General features: G+C 39.4%; 1 long non-coding RNA gene across 1 annotated transcript; it reads right to left on the reverse strand.

Annotated features, from left to right (window-relative positions):
* Nucleotides 1-27,755, reverse strand: LOC146661238 (uncharacterized). Its single transcript, XR_014913591.1, has 4 exons — nt 26,893-27,755; nt 23,873-23,970; nt 4,242-4,418; nt 1-4,156 (listed from the first exon to the last, which is right to left on the reverse strand). It is a non-coding gene; the product is annotated as an uncharacterized LOC146661238 (long non-coding RNA).

The raw sequence follows: 27,755 nt of genomic DNA on the forward strand, positions 1-27,755 counted from the left end.
CAAGTTTATTTGTATAGCACAATTCAACAACAAGGTGATTCAAAGTGCTTTACAGAGACATTAGAAACAAGAACAAATAAAAAGCATGATTTAAAATTGATTAAAACAAGCAAATAAACTAACTAATTAACAAACAAACAAACAACAGTATATAAAATCAAAACAGATAAAATCAGAACAGTAGATAAAATCAGTAGTTAAATGTAAGTTTTGAAATTTAAGCTTAAAGTGTGGATTTGGTGCTTTATTCAAATGCAGCTGAGAACAGGTGAGTCTTCAACCTGGATTTAAATAAACTGAGTGTTTCAGCTGATCTGAGGCTTTCTGGGAGTTTGTTCCAGATATAAGGAGCATAAAAGCTGAATGCAGCTTCTCCGTGTCTGGTTCTGACTCTGGGAACTGATAAAAGACCGGATCCAGATGACCTGAGGGATCTGGATGGTTCATACTGGGTCAGGAGGTCATTGATGTATTTTGGTCCTAAACCATTCAGAGCTTTATAGGCCAGCATCAGAACTTTAAAGTCTATCCTCTGATGGACAGGCAGCCAGTGTAAGGACCTCAGAGCTGGACTGATGTGGTCCACTTTTTTGGTCTTAGTGAGGACTCGAGCAGCAGAGTTCTGAATGAGCTGTAGTTGTCTGACTGATTTTTTAGGTAGACCTGTAAAGATGCTGTTACAGTAATCAAGCCTACTAAAGATGAATGCATGGACTAGTTTTTCCAGGTCCTGTTGAGACATCAGATCTTTTATCCTTGATATATTCTTGAGGTGATAGTAAGCTGACTTTGTTATTGTCTTAATGTGTTTTTCTAAGTTTAGGTCTGCATCCATCACTACACCCAAATTTCTCGCCTGGTTTGTGGTTTTTAGATGTATAGATTGAAGTTCTCTGGTGACCTGTAATCGTTTTTCTTTGGCGCCAAAGACTATTACCTCAGTTTTGTTTTTGTTTAGCTGGAGAAAATTGTGGCACAACCAGTCATTGATTTCCTCAATGCATTTACCAAGAGCCTGTACAGGGCCTCGGTCTCCTGGTGACATTGTGATATATATTTGTGTGTCATCTGCATAGCTGTGATAGTTTATTTTGTTGTTGTTGAGTAGAGTTTCTCACCAATGAACCCTAACCTGCAACCATAAAAAGGTCGATTAATGAATTAAACTGTCACTTTGAAGCTAATAGCTGGTGTCTCGCAGACATTCAGACTCTGGTTGCCTGGTAACCCTCTGATTTAGTCATATGTCAATCATAGGTGTCATTCACACTCACCTCAAAATTGAGAAAAGATTATCTCAGGAATGGCATGCTTTGTGTTGTCTGTAGTTAGTTTTTGCCTGTAGTCACCTGATGTCACTGAACTTCTACAGTCTCTGGTCACCACCTTGCTGCCAGTCACTTCCTGTGTAGACACAGCTTTGGATTTTAGAGGGTTACTGGACATATCAGATATATTAGTGTTCATATTGTAACAACCTCTGTGTTCTGAGGTTTTATGCAACTTGGGTTTAATATCTTTCCCGAGGATTTTTGACATGCTGACTAGATTAGCCAGGGATTCAACACCAACCTTCCAATTAGAAGATGACCTATTTGACCTCCTGAGCTACAACCAACCATAGCAGAAGAAAATCTTATGTCTGTATTGTTTCATATGCTTTTTTTAGTTTACACAAGTTTCAGAATAGAGGTCTCGTTAATATTTCTGTCCACTGCAGCTCTGGCAGGTTTGAACAGGTGAATTTGCACAAAAAAAAAAGCATAATTCAATAGCTTTAACAGTTGGAGCAGATCAGAACAACTGCTATACAACAAGTTATATCCACCAAACATAAAGATTTATACATAGAACTTCATCTGTGACTGAATTACTACTGATTTATGGCAAAAATGTTCCTGTTGTGCCACCTGGTTCCTCTGCCAGTCTGATCAGTCAGTTTTTCAGATTTAGGCAAACATACAAAAACCGTTGTTCTTGCTGTTATTACGTCTTTGTGTCTCACACTTTTACATCAGTGTCACCTCCCACTTTTGTTTCATTTTCAGTCTGAGCACACTTTGTGGCCCGTGATCCCCAAGCCCCCTGTGCTCTAACCATAACTTACATTCTGTATGCACAGGGCTGTGAGAGCGGTTGTAGGACTACATCTATATTCCATGTATAAAATATTCAGCCAGAAGGACTTCTCTTGGTGCTCAAAACTTCTTAAAGAAACCCCAACATTTAATACAGGTATATCAAAACATTTTCTAATAAAAAATGTAATACGTTGTACAGATTGCTGTTTATCGTTTTTCCGATTTATTTACAGCTACAAGCTTATACATTTGTCGAAAGCAACAAGCAAAATGCAGCAGTCTTTGTGTGTTTATATTCAGTTTAAAAGTGCTTTTCTTCATTACATTCCCTAATTTGGATTCACAATGGTCCAGGGACTATCAACCCATCTGTGTCATTTAATTATAGGTGTATGAAATGAGAGCATTTCCTCCCGTACTCCTTTAATGTTTCCTGGAATTGATAAGAGTGAGGAAGCTCATCACATTACATTGCAGAGCTGTGATCCTCCTTTGTTGCGGCTCACTCACACTAATGGGCCTCATCAGCTTCACAGGCAGATACTCGACTATTAGCCAAGAAGAGGCAAAAACCGTAATGGGAAACATAGACATGGATAAGAAGGAAAAGAAGATGGGATGTAGTCAGGAAAGGAGAAAAAACAGGAGGGAGTGGGACGTGGAATAAAGAGAACAAGAAAAAATGGCATTAAAGGCTAACCGAACTAACACTTTACAGTGATGGAAACTGAAAATCCTACTTGATGTTGGAGCTACAATAGTTAAGTCCTGGGTGTGAAACTAAAGTTCCCTATTATCAGTAAATACGTTAAGGGTTTTCAAATGTTTCTAGAGGTGTTGTTGGACAATCTGATGGGTATAAAGTGACCAAAGCCATAAATTTATGGGAAAAATGACTCAAATGACCCTGTAGAGACATAACATTACTTCTACCCATATATACATTCAGCACACGATTTACACCTTCCCCATCCATTCACCTGCCATGCATCTATCAACCTTCATCCATCCACTCTACCATTGTCCATCTACCTCTCTATTCATCTCTCTCTCTACACATTCATTCATACACTCATCTTTTGTATACTCTGGACAAGGAAGTGGATCCAAAGGCTTTCCCTCAGGTCCAGAGGCCTATTGGTGGTGACATGGTGCCATCCATAATGCATTTCTCCTTAAAGGAAGCCTGTCTAGCAGGCAGAGGATTTGGAGTTTGTGTATTCACTTGCAAACATTCGGATCCATTATGGATTTCAGGACCACTCTCTGAACACAGTGTGGCTCTGATTTATCTACATGAGATGCTACAATAACAAGGGGACAAACTCTGCTTCTGATTTTAAAGTAGGTACCCTGAACACACACACACACACACGCACGCACACACACAGTGTCACATGTACACACTTGTCCTACAAAAATGGGCTCACATGCACGTATTTTGCTTCCAGCTGGCATTTTCAATGTGGCCTGGCTTACTGGGTGCTCACCTACAACAGAAAGGTCAGTAGGTGAGGGCTGTGCCACCTGGAAAGCAAATCTAGGGAATGAACTAAAATCAGCCCCAAAAGAGTTGGCACACTGCTTAAAATTAATAGATGAAAACAGAATATAATGACTTCCAGATCTCATAAACCTATATTTTATTCATGATAGGACAGGAAAAGTATCAAATGGAACTTGGAACACTGTCATGATACATGGAACCATACTTGAGCGCAATCACCTTTTTGCTCAGGAGGAGCTGAGCTTCCTAATGTCTTGATGCATGCTCAGTCATCCAGGTAAATAAATCCTAAAAGACTGATTCTGTTCATCTGGATGTTGTTACGGCCGAGACCGTTTTGGACGAGTGACAGGACTCAAACGCAGGACGCCGAACAGCTCGTAAGTAGATTTTAAAAATAATGTTTAATGTTTCCAAAAATATTCATAAACAAAAAGGTGAGAGTGGACAAGTACGACGTTCCACCACTGAAACTAAGTAATGATCTGGTCCGGGTCAGAGAGGACAGCTATTCCGGGGATTGGACTGGAAAGCAAGTCACATTCGATCCAGGAAAAGGTCGGGGTCACTGTAACAGAGTGCAGATGTTCAGATACGGATAAGGAGACATATGAATATGTTGCTGGTTCAGAATCCTTCTTCGTACTGCGTACTTGCCAAAGGAGGTCGAAGATGACGTAGAGGGGTGAGTAGTCCGGGTGTGAAATCCAAAAAACTCCTGGCGTGGAGGCAGAGAGGCAGGTAGGTAATTCGGGTGTAGCCTGTGGGACTGCCAGATGGTCCAGCATCCAAATAGGTGCTCTTCGACAGGGGTTGACAGTTGGGTGTAGCTGAGAGAGAGGCGCACAAAAAACAAACATACAGTGAGGCAAGGTGATTCACAAAATACATAGGGAATGATGGTGGTGGCCTGCACTGACTGATGTTAGCAGAGAATCTGGCGAAGAGAGATTGAGTACGCTGGCCTTAAGAGTCCCCGGCTAAATTACCCACAGGTGTAAGCGATCAGCAAAAACACTGAGGCCCCTCCCCGGGGTGGAGACGCCGGCTCGGAGGGAGACACACTGGCACACACCCGGACCATGACAGATGTATTGTTTTCGTTTCGACCAATGGGCTTTGATCAGGGGTTTTTGATCAATGGGCATGACAATTTGCATATTACTAATGAAGGAACTGACCTCCCAGCCCATTGTTCATTCAGTGGACTAGTTTCAATGATTGTGCAAATGTACTGTTTATAAGATTGGGGAAACCTGCAGCTTGCTGAGACTGAAGAAGTCACTTGGATGAGTGATGAAAGTTTCTTCCACTGATTCTGTTCATCTGGACGTAGCGTTTTCAACCTTTTGGTTATGGGCTTCCTAATGCACATGTGCTTATGGAGGTATGGATCTATACACAATTAAATATCATCATAAGTTTACACCCAATGCTCAGCTGTAAAATCTAAAAACTCTCTTCAACTTTCAACTTAATTCATTCACCAGTTTAATATATTTTCTGTATTCTTTCAGTGTTGTGCTCCCTGAATGGCTTTTAACTTCATCTTCTTGGACTCTACATGCACACAGGTTTAGCTATATATGTTGACCTAATGTGAATTGAAACTGCTAAGGAATAAATTCTACATGAATGAGTCTTATTTAGATTTCTTCGTGCCCTCATAAACTATGCACTATGACTAAATGCAACTTGTGTTTTTTTCCTGGTGATAGGCTGGTCCCAAGAGGGCACTCAATACATGCACTGAGGACAGACAAAACTACTTAATGTCTGGAAGTGTGCAGGCGATAGAACTGCCATATGTTCACATCAGCTGCAAGCAGATGTTTAAAAATTCAGGGTGGGAAGTGGAAAGGGAAGGCTGCTGTAAAACTAAGTGGAAGCAAATTAGCACAAATTAACAACAGGACATTGATTTTTAGCTCTTAAAGGTTAATGTGGTTTGTGACTCTGCTGTCTGAGAGACTGTCCAGGGAGAGAAAGTGAGCCAGCGTAGAAGAAAGCAGGAGAAAGGAGAGAGAAAAGCAATATTGTTCCATATTATCTGAAAGAATAAAATGTGTAAAAGATGAGCAGAGGAGGCCAAATAATTAGTGAAGAAACAAAGAACTGAGGCAATCAGGAATTTGTAATAAACCCAAGAACAAAGTTTTACTTTTTAATGAATGTCTGTTGCATATATCCTTACACCACAAACCTAAAATCCAACTTTTGAGTAAAACATCTAAAGAATTTGTATTATAAGAATACATTATAAGTATTATAAGTGCAAGAATCTTGTTTTTCTTAAAGTATTTTTATTTAGTGGCAGTTCACTAAACTTGATCAATTCTGTTTCTAAAGAAGCATTATCAGTATATTATCATGGACGAGACATTATCCAGACACACATGTTTGCTCTACTTTTATTATTATTAACAGTTTTAAATTTTGAACAGGTATAGGATTAACTCACCAGTTTCACTTTCTGCGTTGCCAAATTGCGTTTGTTGGTTTTCATATGCTATTCCACACCATTATGTGCTAGCTAATAACACCTTAGCCATGGTGCTTATTCTATTATGTTTGCATTCAATGGTAGCGTTTAACCACTCAATGTATGCATTGAATATATACAACATAATCTTTAGGCTAAATGTAATGGAGTCAGAGTCCAGTTGGGACTGAAGCAAGGGCGTAGATTTGGTTTTGGCATTGGTGGGGACGGATGATTCAACCGCTGAACCCTGCCCTGTTTCTATTTTTTTTCCCTTTGTCTTTGATTCTTGATAATAAAAAAAGGAGAAATATACTTGCCTACATATGCTATTCTACATGCTTTTAAACCATTTAAAATTACAATTCATAGTTTTATATGTGAATTATATAAAGTTAATTTACTATTAAACAAATGACTAAGTATTTTAGACTTCAGTTTACTTCAGCCATATTCTATATAAATCAGGTATCATACAAAAATAAAAATAGCTTCAAATAAAGTCATGACAATAAAAGAATATGACTTTAAGGACTTGAATTAAAAGTCTGTCTTGGTCTTTCATTGATTAATAGGCTGGTGTGAAAAATTGCTGCCACACCGCCCCCTCGGCTGTGCTTCGAGATTTCTGGTAGTTAGTTTAAATGAATCAACACCCCCGAGTCATTCTAACATAATCATCCTGCTGCAACCAGGTTTCTGTAAGGCAGAGTAAATCGATTTGTTGATCAATTAAGTCATGTACTAACAGATACTTGGAGGAGAGAGACCTAATATTTAATAATCCACATTTCACTGTTTCTGTCATGAACCAACAGGTTCGCCCAGGAAAGTGGACCCAAAAATGCAGACAAACACTGGTGGGGAATGCTTACAGTGATATTTATTTGAAAAAAAGTGACCTAAAGTGACGAGGAGGCCCCAATAAGGCTAGTTGCAGAAAAGAGGAAGAGGTCAGAGAGCCGAATGAATATTCTGTAACAGAGGGAGAGGTAGTTATAATCGGAAGAGAAAACTGGAGCTTGATAACTAGAAACTGGAGAATAGTTCGCCTTACTGTGCCAGTCCGGGTTAGTATCACTGAGGGGAGGGCACAGAGGTCCGTGGAAAGCGTCTGGAGGGTCTCAAGCTGAAGTGTGGGGGTTAGAGGGCAGGCAGGCGAGCAGGCTGGGAGACAGGGACTGTCCCAGTATGGTGAAGCCAGGGTTGAAACTCTGCACCGAGAAGAGTAGAACAAACTGGCGAGGAGGAGCCAGTTGAGTCAGCTGAAGTAGGTCTCCCGCTGATTGCTTGCAGCTGAGGCTCAGTTGAAGCACTGAAGTCCCGCCCCAAATGGATGCAGTTAAACATAGGTTGACATTACTCTCAACTTTCTGGCATTACTCCTGATTACAGCAGGCAGAACAGTCAGGTTTTGGCTGTTGCAATCATGCCCCCTGTTCATACTGGGGCATTTAAGACATCCCTTTCAAATGTGTTTCCAGTCTAAGTAATAGAGAACAAAAACCAAGGTTCCTTGGTATGTGCAGAATATTATAAAATGAATTTGAGTTTTGTGTACTATTGGTTTTTCTTTTGATCCTTAAACGAGCAAAATTCCCTTCAGGCCAAAAGACTACTGAGGATTAAATGTCACCTCAGCATACTGAGGTGAATCCATGAACTCTGAGAGGAGGTGGTGTTTAGACAGCACAGGATGAAGTGAGAGAAGAAAAAGGGCATGGAAACACACAGATAACATCGCAGTGACATTTTCTGTTGGTCACTCTGCCAGACTGGTAGTGAGACTGCCCCTCCCACTCTATCCACAAACTACTACTGTAAAACAGTTCATACACTGAACAGCTTGTTGAAGTAGTCAAAGATCATGCAGGCTATACACTGAGGTGAAGGAAACGAGGAACTACAAAAAGGCAGCGAAAAGACAGCCAGGTATCGTCAGGGTAATAAGATCTGCACGTCTGGAAACGTCACAAAATAAAGGTGTAAAAATGCCACAACCTGATCCAAACACATCACTGTGTGTTTTAAGCTGTATGTACTCTATCTGTGTAATATATGCTGTATTCAATCATGTGACTGCAGAGACATGTACACTGTGTGCGCTAAGATGTGTGTTGTCCATGCATGGATCTTTACACAAAGTAAAATGCCATCATTTATATTCATACCCTTTGCCTGAGGAGAAAGAGAGCAGCGCACTCTGTATTCGACACTAATGCACATAAGACACAGACCCATTTTATAAATAACAATTCCTCCTTCAGGCTTTTTCTGTCCCTTTGCACTTCTACAGTTTTCCTATGAGATTCATATCAGATATTTTTTAACGTATTATTAAAACACATAAAATACTCTCAGCTTTAAGTTACCTATTTACATTTATACCATGACAGATTTATTGCTTAAAACCTTTCACTAAAGAAATAGAAAGGGAGCACCTTTTCACATGCATTCACAATGATGTTGAACAATATGACAAAGCGGATTATTCATTCTGGAAAAGAAAACATATAAGAGTTAAATTATTGGGTTTACTGCTGTGCAGCAGTTCAGTTATGGTCTCAGTTATTTTTGGCACTTTTAATTGAGAGTCAATTAGAAAGTGCAGCTTCATAGCAAACATTTACATAACATTTAAATGTTTCACTCTGGCAAGTAGAGATTTATTTGGCCCCAGTCTTGCTACATTCCTTTGATGTATATTATTGTATTTTGGAGTTTTGTGGTTCTGTTTCATGTTATGATACTTGACAATTTATTAAAAGCTAAATAAATATGAAGTCGAATGAGATTTTTTTTTGTTTTATCACACATATAGATGTAAAAACACTTGCAGTATATACAGTATGTGTTCCAAAAAAGTCTAGTCCTCTAATGACACTGAACAAAGTCTGAGAAAATTCTAATTCAATAGGGGAGGCCGTGTTGGTGGGGCTCTTTTAATCAAAAGGTGTTAGGGTACCTGGGTCTGGTGAGCCAGTGTTCAATATTCTGTAATTTAGTGGTTTTTCATGGTTTAGTCTTTTGTGCTTCTTGCTCCCTTAGTTATTCTTTAATATTTTGTGATTTCTAGTCTTTAGGTTTTGTTACTGTGCCTCCTCTGTGTTCCTTATGTTACATCTAGTTATCGTTGTCTCTAGGTTCGTGTATTTCCTGTTTTACTTTGACATTCCCGTATCCTGTGTTTGTGTATTCTGTTTTGCTTCCTCCTGGTCTCCTTTTTGTGATTAGTCACAGCTGTGTTTCCCTCCTGATCCTCACTCCCACGTTACTCCTTTGTATTTAGTGTCTGCATCTTCCTCTGTTTGGCGTTGCATTCTCCTTCATCCCTCGCTGTGTGTTCCCCTCGCCTGGTTGGTTCATGTGGTTTTCCAAACTTGTTTTGTATTTCTCGGTGCCTGCAATAAAGCTGTCTTTTGAGTTTAGTTTCTGCCTTTGAGTCTGCATTTTTGGTCCTCCATTCCAGCCTGCCACACACAGCAACCACTGAAAAAGGAAAGTAACATATTTTTTGGACCATAAGGCTCACCGGATTATAAGGCACAATAAGCGAAATAAAACAGTCAGAAAAGTCAAATTTTACTCAACTCATTCTTCCTCCACTTCTGTACTCTTGATTCATTAATTTTGAATTCTCTCACAGCTGCTCTATTCCCATGTTGTTGCAGTATATTAATGACTAACCTCGTATTGTGGATGGATTATCTCAGTTGTTCTCCTGACTGAAGTTTGGTCCAAAAGTTTTCTGTCTTCATTTATGTTGGAAGTGACAGCAGAGCTGTACATTTTATTTTTTCAGAAATCTCTCAGTCAGAACATGCTATATTATGTTTAGGTGGAAATTAGCAAGCTAGGCAAAAAAGGCACAAAAAAAAAGGAAACTAGCAAGCTAACTTCCTGCTAAATTTCATAAATTCTGTTTTCATGGATTCCTGGATGTTAAACTTAATTGTTACACCTGGTAAAGCAGCAACACTGATAATTTTATCAAAGATGAAAGAATTTAGACTGTTTTTAACTCTGTGGTGCTCCAGTGTTTGTTTGACTTTGGGACCTGAAGCAGACGTCGTTTTGGACCCAGATTACTCCACGAGGCTCCTGACTATGGTAGCCGTAACGCTCCGACAATCCATCAAGCGGTGCGGCTTCGTAGCCTACCAAAGTCATACTAAAACATTTTTGACAGATTTTTGAGCGCCGTGTACCACATAAAATCGGTTCGAGGTCAGTAAGCACAACCAGAATTCATACATAAGGCGCACCGGATTATAAGCCGCACTGTCGATTTTTGAGAAAATTATAGGATTTTAAGTGTGCCTTATAGTGCAGAAAATATGGTAGTAATACTGCCGCCAAATACTGCAGTTCTGCATAAAGTTAGCCAGCATAGGCACACATGTTAAAATTCAGACACCAAAATAGCATGACTATAGTACAAAACATGTTTTTTGCCATGATATCCTTTTCTTATAACTCATCCTTGGAATGCAGTTGAGACTTAAATCTGGGGGATTAGCACCAGAAACAGACAGTTGTTCCCACGTAGGCTTCTGAAGCTGACTAGTGTCTGCTAACCTTCACCTTCAGCGGACTCTCTGAATTGGACCTCGAGTATGTTTGTGCTGTTGTTGCTGCACCACAGCCAGATCCCATGAAAGTACTTCAGAAGGCACCAAGTTTGTAATCCAGTATCAGTGAGTGAAATGTTGGTGTTAGGTCTGTTTCTTGGCACTCGTCTGAGCATGCTAACAAAACATGTCAGTGGTAAGTGATAAATCAAGCCTGAATGTGCTCACTTGTTGCTCCAAAAAACATGAAATCAGATGAAAGATTACAGTCGAAGTTTCAAAATGCTGAGTTCGGAAACCAGAGGGTTACATTATCGTGGCTGTACAATTTGTTTTATATCTAGTTCACTCTTTCAGTTGGGAGACCATGGTCACATTCTGTGTAAGACCAGTTTGTGTTTACATAGATCTCTTATTATTATGACTGAGGTTTTTGGGGGTATTATTCTTATGGTTTGGTCTACTACCAAAACTACTTGGTAATGTTCATGAAAACAACATGGATTTTTGTCAAAATGAACCCTTTAACAAAGTTAGACAGCAAACCTTTCCCAACTGTAAGCTTTGTCTTTTTGCTGAGCAGGTCACAAAGATGCACCTGTAGTCACATGACCTCAAAACGTAACCTTTAAGTAAACAGCTTTTGCTTTAACATCCTTCAAACATCTGTGACTACCGGCGTTTCCCCAGTGGAGTTAGGCTGCTTTCTTTCTTTCTTTCTTTTTTCCAAGTAGTGCACAGGATTTCAGATTTATGAGAGTGTTTTATTGATGCTGACACGGTATATGTGGCACATTTGACAAGATGAACTCTTATTAGTGGAGAGCTACTCTACCTCCTCATACATAGTGAGAGGTACAAGAGGAGGTCAGGAGGAGGTGGAGTGCGTACATGTTTACTGATGGTCTGTGTGGCAGCTCTGTGATGAAGAGATCAGCCATAGAGGGCTCGGATCCTTCTGAGCAGGTGACCTTTCCATCACACGTACAGAGTAAAACGGAGAGAGACAGAAAGACATGAAGATGCCGGAGCTCTAAGCGACACTGACATTTGTACACTGCAGTGTTTTGTTGTGGTTTGACCTGCTGGGATCTGCCTAAACACTTGTGTAACTGCTGCGCAGTGGCACTTCACACAGTTTATTTTAATTTGCATTATTATTGATAGAGATGTGAATGGTAACAGTGTTGTTGATCATACAGTATTACAATCTAAATAACCTTAAGCAATCTCGAGCAAGAACCTGTGTGAGGGGCTACAAGGCATTACTGTTAAATTTACTGATATAGCACCTTATAGGAGTCACACTCAGACACTGAGGGTCACCTGAAGAATACTTTGTAAATTCATGAATAAAACTGTGTGCATGCTGTTTCATCAAATATAAAACTGAGACAGTCACTGGAGAAAAAAGGTGTATTTGATGATCCTAGATCTAGTAGTGGGACTTGAAACAAGAGGCACCAATTAATACAAAAAGACAACAATGCATGCAAAGTGAGGTCAAGTCATGCCTGCTAGCAATCTATGTAGATGCTGCTCCCTCTCTCAGCTGTGTCAGAGCTCCTTTTGGCTCTGTGACCTTAGCTCAGACATGACAGCTCGGCGTGCAATAACAGCCAACTAACAGGAGAACCAGAAACAACAGCATGAAGAAGTTTCAGTAAATGTTAATAGAGAAGGGTAAGGCTTTTCTAAGTTACTGTATTATAAAAATAATTTTAGTATCCCAGAGGACAGCTTTTCCAGGCATTTGCTTTATAGAAACAGAGGTGGCACATGCCTGAGGCCGACTGGGGTCCCCAAGGACCGACAACGCCCAGGCAAAGAGTGAAGGTTTGTCTCCTGCTTAGGTAGACTGCCAGCAGACTAGCTGATCATGAAAAGGTGAGCAAGACGAAGCTTTATTGTCCCAGGTGAGCTTTATTGACCCACCTTACCTTACAGTGTCTGGGTTACCCACCTTACCTTACAGGTAAGGTGGGTACACACACACACACACACACACACACACACACACAGGAGAGACAGAAAGGAAGAGAGAGAGAGAGACCAAGCATGGAGAGTAACAGAGAGAACCAGCAGAGACGCCCATGGGGACTGGAGGACCACGACAATTAGTGAGCTAGCCTGGTGTGTCCATCTCTGCCGTCTGTTATGTGACTGAGTGTAACTGAACACAGAAGCTTGTAGTTTCAGTATTAAAACTTTATATTAGTCAGCCTGGTCTTGGGCAATGTTACTGAAACAAACAGTGAATGAATGTCTTGTAAAATAGCAGTAATGGAGTGATTTAGAGTTTTTTTGGCATCATTTCTTTTGGAGGTTTAATTATTGTTTGTCACTTGTCTTTTTTCTTATTTAATGATATCAACCAAAAGATGATGTTAACTACAAGTTCAGAATTCTACTTTTAACTGATTATACTGTTTTTTTGTTGTTGTTGGTTCAGTTCAGTTTGTAACTTAATGGCAACAAACTCTGTTTGGGCCCCCTGTGATTTTCTATCTGAGGCCTCAACGAACCCCAGAACAGCCACTGTGTATAAATCACACCACCTGTTTTCCAACAGATAAAAAAAAAAAAATGTAAAGCCGTTATAATATAACATGATTGTAGAACTCATAATATAATAATGAATAATGGCTTTGCAAGGTTTTACTGGATACAAAATACATTTTAAAGGATTTTATTAATTAAAAAAAAAAGAAAAGTTCATCTCATTCTTGCTTATATTATTGTAAACTCTGCTTAGATTACAGTTTACATTGTTTCCCAATAGATTACAGCTCATTTGTGTATTAGTTACAGAACAAAATGATAACTTTATATTTTATTCTTTGTTAAATTAAAAGGCAACATTGTCATTAAATACCTGCTGATATTTTGCAATAAAAATGGTAATGAAGAATGCTTGCCAGTTGTTATTTAAATGAGACCAGAATGGGGTGAAAAATAATCATCAACACTGAATTAGATTCACTTGTTAGAAACGAGACAAACTTTCACCTGAACCCAGAGCAGTTTTACAATTTCCACCTTTTACAGCTGATATGAGGTTAATGCCTTTGTTTTTGAACAGCTGGTTACTTACCGTGCCTTTTTTATGTAGCCTTTCAAAAGCTCTGCAAAATCCTTCAAATCAGTGATTCAACTGTTTGTTCTTCTCTAGCACTGCTCCTAATATTGATTAGACACGATATTGCAAAATTTTTGAATGCGTAACCACAGGTTAAAATGCAGCTTTTACAATGCTAACAAACCTCTGTTGAACTTTAAAATGTCATGACACAGTAACAAATTATCACATAAATGTTTTCCCCTGAAAACTGTCTTCAGTGCAGTGTCTCCAGTGGTGGTACTTTATCCAATATCATACCCCAAAAGTAGGTTTTCCTCAGGCACTCAAAACAGTAAATACATGCTACCGCTGCAAGCTGCTGCAGATTGAACTGCCAGAGAAGAATTTAACGTTTTTCTTGACACTGAACTGCTCAAACATCTTTTACTTGTGTGGGCCACAAAGTTTTGTAAACATTTGCGTCCTCTATACTGTGGCGTGTCATTAGTCTACCTGCTTTTACACATGAACAGCTGTTGGACTTCATAGCTTCACATTTTGTATTAAAGACAAAATCAATATAAGAATCAAGTTTTTCAAGCTGTTCAGCTAATGTTTTATTAATTTATTTATTCATTTTTCAGAGCTTGATTAGCTGAGTGTAAGTGGTGGGCATTTAAGCACAAATGCACCACTTACATCTTCCATAATCAGTGTTAATGTTAAGACCTGCTTTCAAACCTTTTTGTGCTACACAATTCAATATTGATATTATTAAAGTTTATTACATAACATCTACAACTGCAACACAATTGCCCTGTTATGTCACACCACTCTCACACAAATCCATTGCTTAACTTTTACTTAAGCTCATGCAAATTGAAGCGGTGGTTATCTGCTGTTTGATTTGACTTGATTTGACAGATAACTGCTCCTTTTTCTAGACAAACCTTCGAGTAAAACCCCTCTGCCTTTAAATGCAGTGTGACACTTCCAAAATGAGGCAGTGTACACCACACAGGGTAGTTAGTTTATCTGCACCTTCCCCTTTCTCTCTGAAACAGTTTCATATGATCTCTATGGAAGTCTCATCAAATAAATGAAAGGTAAGAAACAACTTAATAACCATAACCAAAGGTTTGTAGTTAGTGAAAGAAGGCTACTTTTTAAATATCTTTTCATTTCCAATCAGTCTCAGTATCAGCCCTGGGGTCTTCTTCCGTTTTGACATACTTGTGTAAATGCATATCTGGAAAACTTCCAGTAAGTTTAGATGCTCAAACCACATTAACTGGCTTCTTCTAATGGGCTGAATATGGTTCTGTATTGGCAGTGTGTTAGCAGCCCATATGAAGCTATGGAAAGCCGGTCCACATCCACCATCTATGCTTTAAACCAGGGCTGCCCAATCCCAGTCCTCGAGAGCTACTATCCTGCAGCTTTTAGATGCATCCCTACTCCAACATAGCTGAATCAAATGGTTTGATTACCTCTTCAGCATGCCATCATGTTTGGCAAAGGCCTGATAACAAGCCATTCATTTGATTCGGGTGTGTGGGAACAAGGATGCATCTAAAAGCTGCAGGACGGTAGCTCTCGAGGACCGGGATTGGGCACCCCTGCTTTAAACGCTCAATTTAAAAAAAAAAAAAATCTTTGTTTTTTCATTTTTTCCTGTTTCCAGTGAATGCCACTTTCAGTCCCTTCCAAGTTCCAACTGCCGTGTCAGCCAGTCAGCATTTGGCCTCCACGCAGTAAAGCATCATGCTGTTACTTTTTTCCTTAGAGAACTGCGCAGGAACACTTTTGCAAAGGATGACACCCCACTCTACAGGGTCTCGTAGGCCAGGGGTGAGGAACTCAAAGGCTGGTGTCCTGCAGGTTTTAGGTGTGATATCTAAAACCTGCAGGACACTGGTCCTTGAGGCCTGGAGTTCCCAACTCCTGCCAGGCAAATACCTATGCAAATAGACAGAACGGTGATACCATAAAACTAACATGATGCAGAGAAGTAGCAGAGGAGCCCCTCCTGAATGACTTCTGAATTAACCCTAGAAACCCTTCAGAGTCTATGTTCTTGAATCTATGTTTTTATTTTTTTGGTCACCACCAGCAGATTGAACAGTAAATCATCACCTTCATTTTCAGATGTGATCTGGCTGAGGAAACATTCCTTTACTCCACTTGGCAGTATAGTAAATTACAACATTTTTGGCAGCGTCTGTGAGGTTTTAAAATCTAAGATTTATGGGGTTACCTTTCCTCTAGATCCTGTAAATTACCTCTTGGGCAACCTCTCAGGTTGCCAGAGTCCCTTTGCCTCTTTTCTGTAAGCCTGATGGCTTACAGAAATTCTACTGCTCACTGCCAAAAAAATGACAATGAACTGGAAGTCACATCTACCATTGTCAACTGGATGTGGATTTCAGAAGTTAATAACTGTATTCCTCTCATGGAGAATGATGGACTGTCTGGCAGCGTGGTCTCTCTAACTCCAATGCACCAAGGTTATACAAGGCTATTGTGGTTAAAGCTATTTTAACTGTCTCACTTTTTATGTAGGTCTAACTTAGTTTAGATTGCCTTTGCTTTCTCCATGTATTGTGTGATTTGTTCTCAATGTAAAACCAATCACATTGATCCCTGCAACAGTCTCCCATCAATCTCAGTGTCCTAAGTTATTTTAATGAATTCATGCAATTGTAGAAACAAATTTCAGCTGCACAACAAGATGCATTGATTGTTGACAGAGATCCCCCTGCTACCAGCTTCTTCACTAATCCCCAAACTGGGGACTTTGATAATCCTGCCTGCTCGTCATGCAAAATCTGCCTGATGATCTTTACCATTTAATCAATACTGTGGATGCCTATACCTCCTGTGTTGATGCTGAAAAGAAATAAGGCTGGCCTGCTTGACAGTATTTATGTAGTGATGTTAAATTTACTATCATGTAATTAAATGGCTGCAAAATTTACATTCAGGCAATCAAAATAAGAACAGCCCAGTCACTTGTATAAGCAAATAATGGGCTCGTGGCTAATGTGGTGGAGCCAGTTCTGCTCGAGGCATTCATACATCATTTTGAAGGAGCCTTCATGAGCTTTGTGGTCCACGTCCACTTTTGAAGCTAGTGTGTAGATTGTGGATCGATACCTCACGTGTCAACAGCGAGCTGCTCGCAGTGTCATGCTGTTTCCTCCTCATTATGCCTGAGTTAGGTACGTTTATCCAGCCACTGTGGGTCAAATCCACAAATCAGTAAATAAAAAGTGACGTTATGATGTGAGCTTGATGTTATACTCTACCTGCCTGGATTGTTTTTCTTTCCTCTAACGCAGATCCTGTCCATCACCATTTTCTGCAGCTCCTTATTACTCTCAGATCTACAGTAGCACCTGTGAAGCTGCGTGAACAGCTAAAGTAATGGGACACATTTTATAAAAAAGATTTTTGCAAAAAAAATCTTAAATGCTCATGTTTTTTGCTTCTTTGTTATAGTTTTATTTATTTTAACTTTTTTTTGCAGTGCTTTTGTGCTTACATGCACACACTGAAGTGTCTGATTTCACAATTGTTGTCACAAACAACCAAAATCAACCCATTGCAACACTTGTTAGAGTGTTTTCCACAGACACCGGAGTGCTTTTGTTGATAGCTGGAGGCCACAAGAATTTTAAGAGTTACGAATTACTAGGAAGCAGCATCGTAACTTGTTAAAAATACTATTATGTTTTCAGTGACAGATGAAAAAAGAAATCAGTTGTGCATTTGTCCTGTGTCTGGCAGCATATCCAGCTTAAAAGAAAAACTTTTAAAAGAATTACTACAGCTTTGTCATAAACACTGCAATGAAACTGAGTGAGAGTCATTTATGGCCTGTGATTTTTTTTTAAAGCAGCATGTTTTCTTGGTGGCAAACATACTTCCCTGTACATAATTTAAAAGGAGTCATGCCAGGGAACAGGAACAGCTGTTCTTGAAATGAAGGGAACTAAGAACAGGTGGATGGAAACCAGGTCTGCACTGGAGAGGTACTAGGCATTGTGCATTAAAATAAATATCTTTATAGCCACAACTTGGCAACTGACGCATGAACAAATGATTTATTTAAGTCGTGAACACTTGTTTTGGCATTTCAGCCAATCGCGGCATACCCCAGCCTCCCAGGGGAGTGTTTTGACTTTCAGGAACCAATAAAAAAGGAAAGAAAGTTATCTGCTGTCTGTATAAATATGCAAAAGTTGATATTTGAGAAATTTGTCAAACTCTGTCAGTGGTGGATAAGTAGCTAATCAACATGCAACTCATCACTTCACTGTTTTCCTATTCAAAACATACCCTTTCCCCAGTCTTTCCACCTCAGTGCATTTCAAGTGAAACTTGTTGAGCCTGCAGCTTGACATTAAAGATTATGGCAGAAGTGCAGCTAATTTTTTATTTTATATTCACAATTTTTTGAAAGACCCATCTTCTAAAGACCAACATGCCCGGGTGTATTGACAGGCTGACCTTCGGTTCTGCAGATAATGAGAGTGAAAACCAAGTAAACAGCTTTCTGCTTTTCTCTTCTCCCAGAGAGACTCTGCTCCATTTTTGGCTGAGGGAGGAGGAGGAATGAGAAGAAGGCTGCTAAAATCTCTGCACTACTCTGCTCATTACTGAGGAAGCAGGGAGGAGAAGGAGGAGGGAAAGATTTAGGGAAGAGAGACATATATACCACACAGAGAGACAGACCACAACTGGGTGGTGAAAAAAAGAAGAAGTAGAAGACTGGCATGTTTCTCTTCACCTTATTCTCCTCTCATCCCTCTATTCCTCATCCCACTTAGCAGAGACTTAAAAAGATGGGGTCTTTCAAAGAGGCAGAATTATACTGAGCTTTTTCTATGTTGTTATGTTGAGCTGTTGGGGCTTTTTTAAGAGGAAACACAAATAGGTGAGCAGGCAGGCCAGAGCTCGCCTGGGGAGATTAAAATCTGCAACTGAGGGCCCATCTTGCCGAAAGCTGTCAAATCTGTTTACTGGTTATCACCACGGTGACTGGCTGGGGACGCCGGTTAAGGCGCAATGCCACAGAGGATCTTTCTCACTTGTGTTTTTCTCTTCAAATACTTATGAGCGTGTCAGAATACTGGCAGATGGGTGTTTAGTAAATGGATGGCTCAAATCACCACTGCTGTCTGCTCTTTTATTAAAAAGATATCAAAAGGACAACAAGTTGATTTAAGATTCAAAAGCCACAACACAGACCTTTATTGGACTGGAGTTACATTTACTGTGCCCGAGTAACAAAATACAACAGCTAAAAAAAGATGCAGATGGTCAACAATGTTTTTGGGGAAATTCGATGAAAATTATTTTGTGAAATGTCAACCTGGAAACACATTGGCTATTGACTAATGACTTAAGTTTGATTCATATAGGGCAAGCTTAATTCAGTTCAATTCAATTTATATGTCATCAAATCACAACAACAGTTGTCTCAATGTGCTTTATACTGTAAGACTCTACCATTATATAGAAAAAGAACGCTATATGAGCAAGCACTTTGGTGACAGTGGAAAGGTAAAACTCCCTTTTAACAGGAAGAAACCGCCAGTAGAACCAAGCTAAGAGAGGGGTGACCATCTGCCGGTTGGGAGTGAGGGGAGGAGGACAGGGCAAAGACATTTTGAGGAATAAAAACAGAGGTTAATAGTAACTAATGATTAAATGCAGAGCTCAGTGCTCTATCGTGCGGAGTATATTTGAGCAAGAAGCCAAAGAAAAAAAAATTGGTAATACCCTACGACCAAAGACTTCACAAAAAGCTGGGTGGATGAGGGCGGGCTATTAATAGGATCAGACATGATGGAGATGAAACCAATGCTTAATGAAGAGCATTTAATATATGCATTGAAGGACATAACCTGGTCAAAAACGACGTTCCTAAGATTTTCCAGGCCAGTACAAAAACCTCAGTTTTGTCTGAATTTAATTGAAGGAAATTATGGGACATTGAGACCTTTACGTCTTTAAAACATGCCTGTAATTTAAATGATTTGTGCTATCTGATTTCACGTATAGACATATATAGATGGGTATCGTCTGCATAGCAATGAAAACGTATGCAATTCAATTCAATTTTATTTATATAGTGGCAAATCACAACAGCAGTGTTTTCTAATAGCACAACATAACAATAATAATAATAATAATAACTCTGTGACTAACTTAAGACTACTTATTTACATGCACAAGTTGAAATCTGTCAAATAGATACAACTCTAACAATCGCCGCACATTTCCTTTAGTAGTCTCTGTATTAAAATGTTATGATTCACAGTGCACCAGTCTTTTGTGCAGGACTAAGTGCACTGAGAACATTACTGAATAAAGATAAATGTGACTGTTTCAGGACTTTTTTCCGCAACTTTTTTCCCTTCAACCAGCTTAGAGGTGACTGACAGCAGCAATCACACTTACACAGCCTAAATGGTGCTTGCTGAAATTAAACCGGGATGGTACATAGTACTCTGTGTCCTGTTTAGCTGCCACTGCCTCGGGGGAGAGAAAAAAAATATGATTTTTTTACTGGCGCGTCTAAAGAAACTGATTAAGGATGCAATCTCTGTAGAAACCACCAATGTCCTCGCTTCACATCAGATTAAATTGTCCATCTAATTGGGGCAACGTGGCTTCTTTTTAAAGGAAGATGAATAAGCATGCCAGGATACAAGGATGCAAAGATGGTAACACACTCAAGGAAGATGGAGAAGGGGAAAGTGAGATGCAGGTGTAAAAATGCAAGAGGAAAAGGGAGTGAGCTGCACAAACTGATGAAGTGGAAAGCACGGTGACCAAAAAATCAACTGCTACACCTCAGCTTTTTTCACATCATTACATATTGGCATATGCTAAAATCTCTTCATGTTAATTAACCTCTTTAATTTAGCTCCAGTAGTTACTGTAAGCTTGTCAATGCAGCCAATCAATGCATGCATAATTACATGAAATGGATACGGCGCTCAACCAGTTCACTCGACCTTCAGCTGACGACAGATCACAGCTCCGCTCATGCTCCAGATTAATTTCAATAATTCCCTGTATGTTTCCCAAGACTGCATTTTGCTAGTGAGTCGATAAACATCAAATGAGAGGTGATAGTCGAGGTTAATTGCTCAAACAAAAGGTCAAGTCTATTATTGATAGAGTCTACACGGGGTGAACAGCAGAGGCCGCGATGCTGAAGAGAAAGATTTGTGACCAAGCTGCTCAAGATGGAAGCAGAGCGAGCGGCACCGAGCCTGAGTAAATGTATAGTGACAGTTTGACTCAGCATTTAAATTGCTTGAGGAAAACCATGCAGATGGAGCGCAAACATCAGATAGTTTCAGGGTTTTTCGTTTAGATTCTCTCAGTCTTGAGACATTTTTAGCCACATCAACAAGAATTAAATAAAGTAAGTATCTGTAAAGTTTTCTTTATTACTTGAATTACTTTTCATGGTTTTGCACTCAAATCTAGTTTAGTTTGCATTGGTTTATTTTAGTTAACTATAGTAACTTTGATCAGAGCTGCTGGAAAAGTCACTGGTTGACAACAAGCCTCATTAGGTAAACCAGGGGTGTCCAGCTCCAGTCCTCAAGTGCTACTGTCCTGCAGCTTTTAGATGCATCCCTACTCTAACACAGCTGAATCAAATGATGGGATTACCTCTTCAGCATGCCATCAAGTTTAGCAAAGGCCTGGTAACAAGCAATTCATTTGATTGACGTATGTCGGAACAAGGATGCATCTAAAAGCTGCAGGACAGTAGCTCTCGAGGACTGGAGTTGGGCACCCCTGAGGTAAGCTGCATCACACTGTTGCCTGAATGGAAGCTCAGTCTGCTGTCACACACGCTTTATTCTGATTTTGAGCACCAGGTCGTAAAATGTCTCTGTCTATTAAAGAGTTATATAAGGGGCAGTTTGTGCCAAATTCAGTTAATACAGAGGTCCCCAACCCCCGGGCCATGGACTGGAGTCTTTGTTACAGGGCCGTGATAGTTGAGGCTCGGGTGTGAAATTTATGTTGTTCAGGGTTTTTATCAGTTTTTATCGTCAACTCTGTTTCCCTGGTACCAAAAATTTTTTGGTACCGCTACTGGTTTTATTTTGCTGTATTTATCCGCAACACCTTAAAGGCCGTATGTTGTCGGACATAAACCGGTCGTGGTGCAAAAAAGGTTGGGGACCGCTGAGCTAATAATACGATGCTGTTTTGCATGTCTATAATTGTATTGACGTTTCATTTGTATATACACGTTTGTATGTGTCCTGATTGTTATCAATGTTTTTATTATGACAATTACTCTGATGAGGACAATAAAGTTATTCTGATTCTAATTATAATGTTCTCTCTCAGAGGCATCAGGAACTTGAGTATTGTGCACTGTGCACTTCACACAATGATGTGAGTGTCTTCATTTGGTGAATCATCTGGGCTCCATGTGAAATCTTCGGGTTTCCTTCAGAAAACTCCAACACAGTTGGAGAAACCATCACTTCAACCTGCTCATACCTACACACTATAATTTAATGTTACTGCTATAACATTTCATATGCTGCTTGTATTCAAAAGGCTCAGAGAAAAGGCCCAAAAGAGTCAAAAGCCATATCTGATTTGGATTATGTAGATCCCATGCAGCGTGAGCTTTTGTTCCATGTGCAGGGAGCTTCCAGCGTGGCTGCAATTTTTATATCTCTCCCTGGAAGTCCTGTTTTGATCACTTATACAGTGTGTGCTGAGATTTCACTACAGACCAAAAACTTGCACAGACAGCAAAGGCAACTTGTGCTTCCAACTGAAACTGATTGGAATTTCATGTGCTGGGAGAGAATTTGTCATTTTTCTCAATATTCATCATACTATTCACCATAAAGTCATCCCCCAGGATAGCCTCTACTGTACTGACCTGAGGCACATGAGGGAGGGCATTCAGAGGAACAGCTCTGACCTGCGGTGCATGCCAACCTGTCATCTCGTGCCAGCTAAGAGCGCATCTAAAATGCAGGAGTTTTTTTGGCCATACAAACAATCTTTGCTCACCACCTGGACCACTCATCAGATTTGCCTCCCAGCAACTTTGTCCACTTCACGAAAAATGAAAATCAAGTTGAAGGGTCGCCATTTGACACAGTGGAAGAGATCCAGCACACATCTCAGAGGCACACATGCAAGGGAACATTCAAGTGAGAAATCTAAAAATAGCAGCTGCACAGAGAACAGGGCAGACTGCCACGCTATGCTCCTGAACATGAGAGTCAATTTCTCACATTTTTTCCTCACACTTTGTATATTATGAGTATATTATCTTAGTTTTGCCATATGCAACATGTATAACTTAAAATGTACTTAGTCAAGACGGCGCAATAATCCAGTCCAATTTTATTTATATAACACCAAATCACAACAATGCTCACCTCCAGCATTGTTTTTGATTTGTATTTAAAGGTAAAGAACCTACAATAATACAAAGAAAACTGAGAAAACTCCAACAATCAGATGACCCCCCAATGAGCAAGCACTTGGTGAGAGTGGGGAAAAAACTCCCTTTAAAAGACAGAAACCTCCAGCAGGACCAGGCTCAGGCAAGGGTGGCCATCTGCCACCGGGTGGAGGGGAGAGAGGGAAGACAAGGCAAAAGAATCACTGTGGCAGAGAGCCAGAGGATAATAATAACCAGTGATTAAATGCAGAGTTGTGTATAAATGCATGGGCCGTGAAAAGACGTGAGTGAAGAAGAAACAGTGCATCATTGGAATTCCCACAGCAGTTTAGGTCTATTGCAGCATGGTCAGGGTCAGCTGATCCCACCCTAACTTTAAGCTTTCTCCAAAAGGAAAATGTAATCCTAAGCTTAAAAGTAGAGTGTTTATAATAATTGTAATTGATGGATGTTTTCAAAAGTGTAACTTTACATTTCCTATTAACATTTGCATTACGTTGGCAAATTTAATTGTCGGATAAGGCAAATATGTGCATAAAACTTTACAGGAATCCTCCCACTTTCGTTATCACCTCTTTAGTAAATTCACTCTTGACTCATACTCAAGGCAAGTATCCAAGTGATGTACAAAATAAATCTTTAAAAAATAAAATTTTAAATCCCGCTTTATAGTGGCTTCATTCATTTGGGGTTACCTCCTGAGGACGTGGTGATATCCTCTTCTTGGTGTATAAAGAGCCTTTGATGTGCCTCAGCTGAGTCAGTGAAGAACAGCTGTCATGATTTCTCCCTGCTGGAAAATAAAAAGTATTACCATAGTTAGGAAGCTACATCAAAGGACGTACAGCACTTTAAATGCTAAACGTGTGTCAGGTTAGTCCTCACTTTCTCTTTGCATTTACATTTCATGTAAAATCTGTATCCAGTGTGACTTAATCTGAGTGCAACAGTTAGATAAACTTCACATCCTTGATCAACAGCAGAACAAGCATCATATTAAAGGTTTAAGCAATTTCTAAAGAATGCTGCTGAAGAACACTGTATGTTAACTCATGCATTATGTATGTATATATATAGTCATGAGAACAGAGGCTTTTCTAGTCTAGAGCGATATAGAAGCCATCGGTGCATCTCTATCAGACATAATGTGAGCCTTATGGTGATGTTTTTTCTCTGTTTTAAAGCACATTCTTTTTTTGGCTTTGTTTTGATGAATGTTCTAAATGAAACAAAGGTGAATAAATTTCAGGTTGAATTCAGAGAAATAAACATTTTGGTTGCTATTGTTTTGCAAGGTTCATCAGTTTCTTTGAGCTGAACAGAAGTTTATTATATTTACAAATGATATTGGAAGTAAGTGCAGAAGATAAACAATAAGAATGTGGGTCTGAGTCTGATTCGTATCCAGAGTTTTGGAGTTCTGTTTACTTTCCTTCATATTTCCAGTGCGTACTGTGTTTTATTGTGTTCTTGGACCTTGAATGCCTGTTGAGATGGATTCTGGTTTTAATGTTTGTTCTGAATCTTTGGTTTTCAGCTTCATTTTCTGTTTTATTATGTGTAGTTCCTCTCACTGTTTTCCTATCTGTTCTTTCCTCCGCCTCGTCTTTTATTTGTGCCTTTGTCCTATGGTGTTTCCTTGCCTCTGACTTTTTTTGTATTCATGCTTAATTATGATTTTTCTGGGTTCTTATTATAATTTGTCAGATGGTTTCTTTGGAGTCTTGCGTTGAGCTTTGCTTCCTTCTATCTTCCCATGATTCCAGATCGTCTGCGCCTGTGTCTCGTTTCCTGACCTGTGCTCTACACTGTAAAAAATGGCAGTGAATTTGACATAAAAACCATGTAAAATCCCTACAGAAAAGTATAGTAAACTCAAAAACACAATGTTTCTGCTTCAATCACAGTGGACTTTTGTAAACTATTAAATATAATGTTTTTGTTATATTTACAACATCAATGTGTGATTATAATCAAATGTATTGGTTAAAACTGCAAATACTTTGAACAAAAACAGTGAAATACTTTAATACTCGTAACAAAACAATTATGTTAATTTGACATGCAAATATTGTAAAAATTATAGTTTTAGTCAGTTGTTTTTAAAAATACAAGAATTATATGTAAGTCACTTTACAAGTTTATACTGCATGGATGAACTGGGCCTACTTTTAACATGATTCATGAAATGATGCAAATTCAGGGATAGGACTAATAAAAATGTTTTCACAGAAGATGTCATTGTGAACCTGAGAGGTTGCCTCTCTATTTATAGGCTACATGAAAATATACAATTACAATTGTTTACATTATGTGTTTTTTTTGTTTTAAATCATTCGGGCTATTTGCAGCCTATTGTAGAATAACCTATAAGAAAGTATTATTTAACGCCTAAGTAATGCTTCTGTTCAGTCATAATGCTTGTATTCTTTATGTTTCTTTTAATTGCAGTGTGATACTTAGACTAGCAATGGTTAGCAATGTCTCATTATTACAAGCTAAACAAACTTACAGTGCCTCCCATAGGATTTCTATGGTGCCTCCTCTCCACAGAGCTGTAAGCTACTGTAGGCTAGTGATGTGCGGATCGATCCTGAAATATCGATTCCTCCGATACCAATCATTTATGTTCTATCCAATCCAATCGATTCTCAAATTAAAATGTCGATATTTTAGTAATTTAGGATAAATTTGTAGTTTATCATTAACAGGAACACAGTGGAAAGAAACTATAACATTCGGATTGTCTACATTCAAAGGAATTACTTCCTCTTCCGACTTTCGTAGTCATGTGCGAAATACGGCTGTATAAATGTCTTGCAGCCCCTTGGCGTGCGCACTCACAGCAATGGCTGAGCGTAATTGGAGTCATGTGTGGACTTATTTTACCTCCACAAACAGCTGAGACCTGGTTTGCGATACATGTGGCAAAAAAGTGCTCCAAGAGTGAGGTGTTGTGGCCATACTAGGGAGACATTCAAAAGGGCTGTTGGGGGGGGGGGAATACCAAGCACCACTATTTGCGCCATTATTCAGCACTGTTGTTGAAATTTGGTCCATTGATGAGGTTATGGACACCTAGGTTCAAATGTAAACACAGTTACTTCAAAAGATGTGCCAGACACTTGAAAAGCTTCAAAAATATTTGTCAAACTTTGTCAACACGTCATCAGATGTATCAGGCTTATCTTTTAGCTGGGCAATAATGCCGTGAACTGCTGCAAGTGAAGGAGAGCTGTGCGTTTTATCCCAACCTCTGCAGTCACACTATTCAGCATGCGGTCAGGGAGTTAGCTTTTTCAGAAAGCAATACCACAGTTACCACAGACATTCAGTACAAGGGCACTGCATATAAAAAGGGACAGTTTCTTGTGTACAGAAATGACGAGTGTATGGAGTTTGGTGAACTTCTACTCATCTTGATTCAAAATGACTCATCTGTGTATGTTCTAATCATTAGAAGATGCCTTTTAGAATCTAATGGATATCCACAAAGGCATCTTCCTCTCAGAATACCATCTGTATTCTGTGACAAAGGACAGTCTTGGGTTACAGTGTATCAACAATAATGACCTGCCTGATTTCTATCCTTTGGTATCATACATTCTTGAAGGATACCGAGTCATTCCACTAAAGCACAGTATTCTGGCACAATAATGTCCAACTAATAGCTCACTTCTCACTGTAAATAGGTTAACATTAATATAAGTGTTACCTGATCCATACCCTGCTCCATTAGGTGTATGAACTGTATGTGATTTTCTATTTTGTTTGGAGGTGGCATTTCTTCTTCAGTGCAAGTATGAGTGACTCAGAGCGAACCTTCCCAGATGTCGCCATCACGGAAGTCCTACCAGAACTTCAAGCGGTGAACAAAAACATCCTGGAAGATAGGGCTGTTCGATATAACGATATATATCGGATGATGATATAAAAACATCTATCGTTTCATTTTAGCTATCTTTTGTTTCGTGGTGTCGCAAAATAAACTGTTTACGGTAATATTTTTTCATGGTTCTGATGGTCACTGTCGTGGCTATATTAATTTCTTCCTTCTCTCTTTCTCTTATATTTAATATAATCACACTACGGACGGACAAGCGCCTGTTTTTATGCGTTGTGGTTAGCAACAACGACGGTAACAGCATCGCGTGTCTGCTTGTTTATGTTCCACATAAACCTTTCACAATAAAGCTAAAGATCCTGTTGAGACTTTTCAAAATAAACTGAAACACGTGAAAGAGCAGATTATTTACGGATGAGAAGTAAAAAAGAGCCGCCAGGTGCTAAAAAATAAACCTTAGACTCAAACGTTAGAACAGGCTTTTCCCCGCAGCACGCCGTGTAATAAATACTCACAAAGAAAACGGCGGCCGTTACAACTTATGTCTAAAAATGTATCGTTTCATGCATCGGTTAAAACACTCGACTCCAGCTACATGACGCGCAGCTGGAAACACTTCCCGCAAGTCGAGCTGCCCGAGATTCACAGAATTTACAGAAAATGTTATATTTTTGTGATTTATATCGTTATCGGACGATAGAATTCTTATATCGGGATATGAGATTTTGGTCATA

This window comes from Rhamphochromis longiceps, linkage group LG10 (assembly GCF_057381845.1).
Source record: "Rhamphochromis longiceps isolate RC_006_pf linkage group LG10, R_longiceps_female_GT1.1, whole genome shotgun sequence".
Classification (NCBI taxonomy): domain Eukaryota; kingdom Metazoa; phylum Chordata; class Actinopteri; order Cichliformes; family Cichlidae; genus Rhamphochromis; species Rhamphochromis longiceps.